Consider the following 6855-nt stretch of genomic DNA (forward strand, 5'->3'; position numbering starts at 1 on the left):
GAGACGTGATTGGCTGGTGTCACCTTACATAGCGGCCGACATGAGGAGCGGAGGGCGGAGTCAGCCGCGCACGCAGAGGAGGAGCAAGTTGTCAACTAAGGATTGCATTTCTCCTCATCCGTACACCAGCTGACATAATGACAAATGAGGAACATGCTGCATATTTCAACAGGTCTGAAAGGGAAAAAGGCAGAGTGTGCTGACAGCCTGGCGCAGGTTATGATGCTGGGAAACAATAATAATAGAGGAACACTTGTGCATTAGGTGGGGGTGTTAATTCTTCTTTCTCCTGTCGAAAACCATCTAACAGTCACGGGGAGAAAAGGTCGTGTTGAACCAATAAATGCCCGCAGGCTTTATAGGCTACACGGTGGAGTGCAGTGATGCAGTAATGGAACCATCCAATTATGGCAGCAAACGCACATGTGAGCAAAGTGGCATTTTTCACACGCAGTCTGACACGTTTCAGGACATCAGAACCCAGATTCCTACTCCCACACGTTGCAGTGGTCTAGCTGCAGGCTCACTGCGACCTCAGAGTCCGCGCGTCCAAATATAGGCTACATTTCAAAAATAATAATCAACCAGCCCCACATTCTTTGCTCATGCATGTTCAGTCACAGTAACCCATTAAAGCACTGACAGAGGGCGTGAAGAAGAAGAAAGAGCGAGAAAGGCCTATTGTGACCTATTTGTAAGCGACCCAAGCTTGCCTCCAGGCAGCCAGGAGATGAAGCTTCTTCATTCTCCCTCCGTCTCTCTAAACGCCCACCAGGACTCTAAACATAGACCCGCAGAGCTGCTGACCCACGAGGCCGCTCCTCTACTGCACCTATTATCTCTTATGGAGAGCAGATCCGTCCGGGGTGCTCTGTCAATTCAGGCTCAAAATAGGATAACAGGGGCTTCTCAATGGGTGCGCAGTGGGTGCTGCTCGGTTATATTTAAACACACTATGAACCCAATTCCCCACTTTTACACAATGTGTTGAACTTGACTCTTTCTAAGGAAGAAAAATATGAAACCACACGTCTGGGCGCTGGAGATCAGCAGCTTTAGGGAATTGTGTTGCCTCTGTGTTTCTCTGGAAATAAATATTTGTATCTGTGTGTTCGTCAGAATACTAAACCCAAATTCCCCCAAAAAATGTAATTACGCATGGCGTGTGTGTTCTTGAAGACGTTTCAGCTCTCATCCAAGAGGCTTGCTCAATTGTAGCTGACTAATTAGGAATCCCAAGTAATTATTCTCACTTCTGAAGTCAGCGAGGACTGAAGAAGCCTCTTGGATAAGAAGTGAAACGCCTCCAAGAATCAAAATAAGGCCCAACTGTCCTCTACTGTAGGATTAGGCATGGCGGGGTTAGAGGTGGCCGTGCTGTAACTTTCATTGCAGCTCCGGCTCATTGCTTGCATAAGGTTACAGGGGAATAGACCGAGATGTTTCTCTGTTAGACCGACTAGAGCTGCAACGAAACGGCCTTAATACAGTATATGGTTCCACATGTTAGATCAACATAGAAATCCATCGATCCATCCATTAACCATACTCGCCGTGCACATAGAGAGACACTGGGCCAGAGGTCAGCTACACTCCTACCAGGAGGACAGACCATCACAGGACTGTGCCGAAAGATCCCAAAGGAGGATTTGGATCGACGCTCCATTGCGCGTTTAGATGCGCGCAAAGGAGACAGCGCAGAGGTGAGCGTGATAACATAAAGCCGCTGGTGCCACAGGTGTGAATCCACCTTCCAGTCATGAACACACTCCAACTCCACAATAATCTGAACAGTAAACACATTGAAAGTAAATAAGAGCAACCAAACCATAACGATCTGGAGATAAACTGTGCAGAATGTGTCGCTTTGCTCATCACACGTCTGGAGGGCTGTCACCAGTAGCGCAGTTGGGCCTATTTTAGCACATGTAGCGGCTTCGTGTGTTTTGTGATTTTGCAGTTGGAAGACTGTAATCTTGTGCGCCCCCTCTGCTCCTGCACTGCGCAATCAACTCTCATTTCATAACACATCAAAGTTGCGGCAAATGCAGAGCTGCCACACTCTGATCGGTTCGGATTTTTCCTGTGTCTGGTGCTCTAGCGCCACCGAAAGGACGGCAGCGGTAAAGGCAGCTGTGGGAGCCACGGCAGCGCGGAGCCTGTTGCGCAGTACAGTACTGCAGAGCTGAGGGCAGAACATGAGGAGATGGAATTATCAGAGCCTGGGCTGCACTACCGAGCATCCTCCACGTCTGATGTGCTTATGCAATAAATACACACACAGAAAATAAATGCAACACCCAAAGCCAAATAAAGTATCAATATACAGTGTCCTCCATAATTATTGACAGCCCTGGTTAAGATGTGTTGAAAACCTTAAAATAAATTCAGTTTTTATTGCAAAAGCATGCTCTCACACTGAAAATTGTAGAAAAATATATTATAGAAGAAGACTAGGTGTTGTTTTGTTGGAAAAGGGGGTTGTACAAAGTATTAACATCAGGGGTGCTAATAATTGTGGCACACATGATTTGATGTAAAAGAATTATTTCTTAATGTGTGATTTTTTTTTCCCCCACTGAATAAATGCACTTGAATAAAAGGTTGGATTTTCCTCTTTTCCCCCATTGTGGTCCTATATTATTCAGAAAAAAATGGATTTATGAGAAGCTAAAGAACACATCTTAACCAGGGGTGCTAATAATTATGGAGGGTGCTGTATATAAGAATTGCAATGCATCTCTTAGAAATCTTTTAACTTGGTGAAATAGTTTAATTCACACCATCCATTTGTGGTTTCCAGACAAGTTCAGTAAAATGTGAAGAAATTCTGGATCCAACTACAGAAATGACCAGATGAATCCCAGACGTACATAAGCTCAATATGTATTTAAACAAGAAAATACATGTCATTTTGGGGGAAATGTTGGAATTAAGGGTTTATCAATAATTGTTTTTGAAATTATTTGAATTAAACACAATGTGGAGTAACATTAATCAAAAAAATCTCTTCATTTCTGTCCTTTTAGCCTCATAAAGAAGCTCTGGAAACAGAAAACTTGTGATTTTTTTTCAAAAGCAAATCCGTTCCTGTAATCCTCAATTTTACCTTCTGAATGTCCAAAAGCTTTTTCTCTGAGAACACACGTGTGATGAGGGTTTGCAGAATATTAAAAGGACTGATGAGCTGTGCTGTGATCAGTCAGAGGAAGCCGTTGGGACAGCAGCTCCCAGCTGAGGAACGTAGCTGTCGTCTTCTTCACAGAGCCCCGAACAGAACACAAGGCCAGTGATGAAACAGAAGCCTTCTGCCAGCAAACCAAACAGGCATTAATGTCTATTCCAGAGGCTCTCAGAGCTGCAGATAAGAAGGAGAGATGGATAAAAGTACCGCAGATTCAGATTCTTGTGGAGAAAAATGAGGACAAGATGGTATTTCAGATCTGCCTGGCTGAGCAAAAGAACAGCAGAAAATAACAGAGTGGCAGATGATGAACCAGCCTGAAAAGCAGCTGGAGAGCTGCTGTCTCCAGCGGCAGGAGATGTCCTGTCCCCTCAGGGCTTTAAATGAGAAGCAGCCGCTCTGGTGGAGAAGCAGGACCTGTGTAGAGCATCTGTGATGGATAGGAGACTTCACCTGGAGCAAGAGATAGTGAGGAACAAGTCAAAGCCATCTGTGCTGAAAGGGTTCTGGCCTGGTGTGAATGTAAAAGGTTCAACCAACAAGAAGGAAGACCAGCAGAAAAGTAAAGGAGCATTCCAATGTGATTTCTGCCGTTAAGCTGCAGCAAATTCATGAATCGTAAGAGCTTCATTTTAAAATAAATTCCAGTGTTTTTCTACAATTCTGAATTGTTTTTTCCTTTTTTTGGTAGTTTAATTAGTTTTTATCAGTGGTTGCCCTACACATCACCTCTCACTTTCCCCAAATTTCCCCGTCAGCTTTTTCATAACTTATAATTTAGACAGTTACTTTATTGCCCGCCTTGCAGCTAGAAGATCCCTGGTTCGCATCCCAGCCTTCCAGATATCTTTCTGCATGGAGTTTGCATGTTCTTCCTGCACATGTGTGGGTTCTCTCCGGGTTTTCCAGCTTCCTCACACAGTCCAAGAACATCCATCCATCCATCCATTCTCTATACACCGCTTTATCCTCACCAGGGTCACGGGGGCTGGAGTCTATCCCAGCTGACTTGGGCAAAGGCAGGGGACACCCTGGACAGGTCGCCAGTCTGTCACCGGGCTACATATACAGACACACAATCACACTCACATTCACACCTACGGGCAATTTAGAGTAAAGTAAGCAGCATATTTTTCGACTGTGGGAGGAAGCCGGAGTACCCGGAGAAAACCCACGCATGCACAGGGAGAACATGCAAACTCCATGCAGAAAGATCCCGGGAAAGTTGGGACATGAACTGGGGACCTTCTTGCTGCAAGGCGAAAGTGCTAACCACTACCCCACTGTGCAGCCCAGTCCAAAAACATGCTGAGGTTAATCGGTGATTCTAAATTGCCTGTAGGTGTGAATGTGAGTGTGATTGTTTGTCTCTATATGTAGCCCTGTGATAGACTGTTGACCTAGTGTCCAGGATGTCAGCTGGGATAGACTCCAGCCCCTCACAACCCTAATGAGGCTTAGCCAGTGTAGACAATGGATAGATGGATGGACTTTTTTCCCCTGTTCTTTTCTCTAAAAGAAGTACATTCAGTATTGAAAAAGGAGTAGTGACAGAAGTGATGCTATAAAAGCAGTGCAGACATTCTTCAGTTGTCTTTTTTCATCTTCATGTGGTTGTCTGATTGAGTTTTAAAACAGCGTTCAAACATCACTGTTAGTGCGGTTTAGATTTATTGCAAATTAAATTTTGGCTCCAAAACTGTCTTTCCAACATCTTGGAAAACACATGCAGTCACTTTCTCACAGAGTTAGATGGAGAGAATGACGTCACTTCCAGGTAAATGTAAAACTGTACAGGAAGCAGCTGGCGGAGTAGCTTAGCATGAAGGATGGACACAGTGAACCTGTCTTTCTGAAGTTAAAAAAGGCTTGCTATCTTCTCCAAAGCCCCCTAATTACCACAACATATACACAGTGTGGATATTTAACTATTTTTACACACAAGGTGTTTTTTGTTTATTTAAAATGAAACTAAGTAGATGTAAACATTTGTATTTGGATGTTATAGTAGATATTTTTATCACCTTTAATAAAACCTGGCTAGCTTTCCTTTATGTCTTCAGTGTTTGACTCATCAAATTGTCAGTTAGAGGTAAAACAGATTTCCTTTCCTAGGTCTGATTTAGTTAAATTTGTAAGCTCATTATTGATTTTGGAAACAGAAGACTGAAATAAAAGCTCTCACTATGAGGTCCAGCCACAGAGTGTATATTAAAGATGGAGACAAAGACAGCCTGCCAGTGTAGAAGTGACTTAAACAGGAATTCTTTGTGACAGTCAGCAGGGAGCCACGCCTCCGTTTGTAAAAAATAAATAAATAAAAATTAGATTGTATAGAAATCTATAAGAAAATGCCCCTACTTCTTACTTGATCTGTTACCTCAGTGAACATTTTCCTAATGAGTTTACGGTCTGTCTCAGTATCTACTTTCAAGATTATTTGAATACAGCATAAATCATGTAAATAATGGAGTAATTTAGAGTGAAACAGAAAAAGCATACAATTCTTTGATTGACAGGTTGCTGCTGTATCGCTGCATGACCTTGGGTGCTAAAGTCAGATCCATCTCATCGTGTCTCGTTTCAACAGAAAAGAGACCAAAATTCAAATCAGAGGCTTTTAGCTTGATAACGTTCGATTGTAAATGCTCAAATCACATGAACTGTGTGAAAACTGAGCAACACAACCGACTGTCATGAAATGTGGCACATAAATCTGAGCAGATCAATCTCAGTGTCTTAGGACATTGTGTGGAGAATCTTTTTTGCTTTGTTTTGTTTAGATCCAGTATATTTTGGGGTCTGGAAGCCTGAGCAGTCGTAGTCTTTGTCTGATCTGTTAACCAGTCGTGTATATGCAGTGTGTTCAGTCTATGAACAGTGCATGACTCGTGCTGTAGTTCTGAAATCTGGATGAAAGCTCCATTAGATTCTTTTTATCCATAGAGAGTTAAGTAGTAATGAGATCATCTGATCTAAGAGAACACATGTTGAGAAAAGACTTCATGTCCCTCATCTCCTTACTGCTCATTAACATAACCTCAGTACGAGACAAAAGACATAACACTTCCTCTTGCATCTCATCTCAAGCTGTTCAGCTTTCCTCCACCATATGATCCATAAATGAGTCTTCACTGAATGTGTGTAAAAGATGAGAGCAGGCCCATCATCTGAAACAGAAATGATGGCCTCCGGCCAGCCTAAATTAGTACAAGGAGACTCGAAATCAGGTTTAACAAACTCCAAACCCCAACAGATGTCCAAAATAATTACCACAATCTGTCACCCAAAGATAAAAATAGATGATCTTTAAATATTTTGCATTATTAATGGAGTGCTGTATTAATGTCATCAAACCAAGCTGCCTTGCACTTCAATTAGCACTGCGGATATTGGAGGAGAGGATCAAAGGAATGAGGAGTCAATTTTAGACTCATCCTATAACAAAGGTTACACAGTCATAGCGTCTAAGAAGTCAAATCTCATTGGCCAGGACAGTATCAGCATTGTGTTACGTGGCCGAGACAAAAGATTTTATAACACACACACAACCCATTCTGCTTGAAGATGTTTCTATTCTTACCGATCACTCAGGACCGTCAGGGATGTGTCTTATTGGCATTAAGTCCATTCTACTGCAGGACAATGGCACCAAACATCCAGGCAGAGTC

The sequence above is a fragment of the Acanthochromis polyacanthus genome, chromosome 13 (genome assembly GCF_021347895.1).
Source record: "Acanthochromis polyacanthus isolate Apoly-LR-REF ecotype Palm Island chromosome 13, KAUST_Apoly_ChrSc, whole genome shotgun sequence".
Taxonomy (NCBI): Eukaryota; Metazoa; Chordata; class Actinopteri; family Pomacentridae; genus Acanthochromis; species Acanthochromis polyacanthus.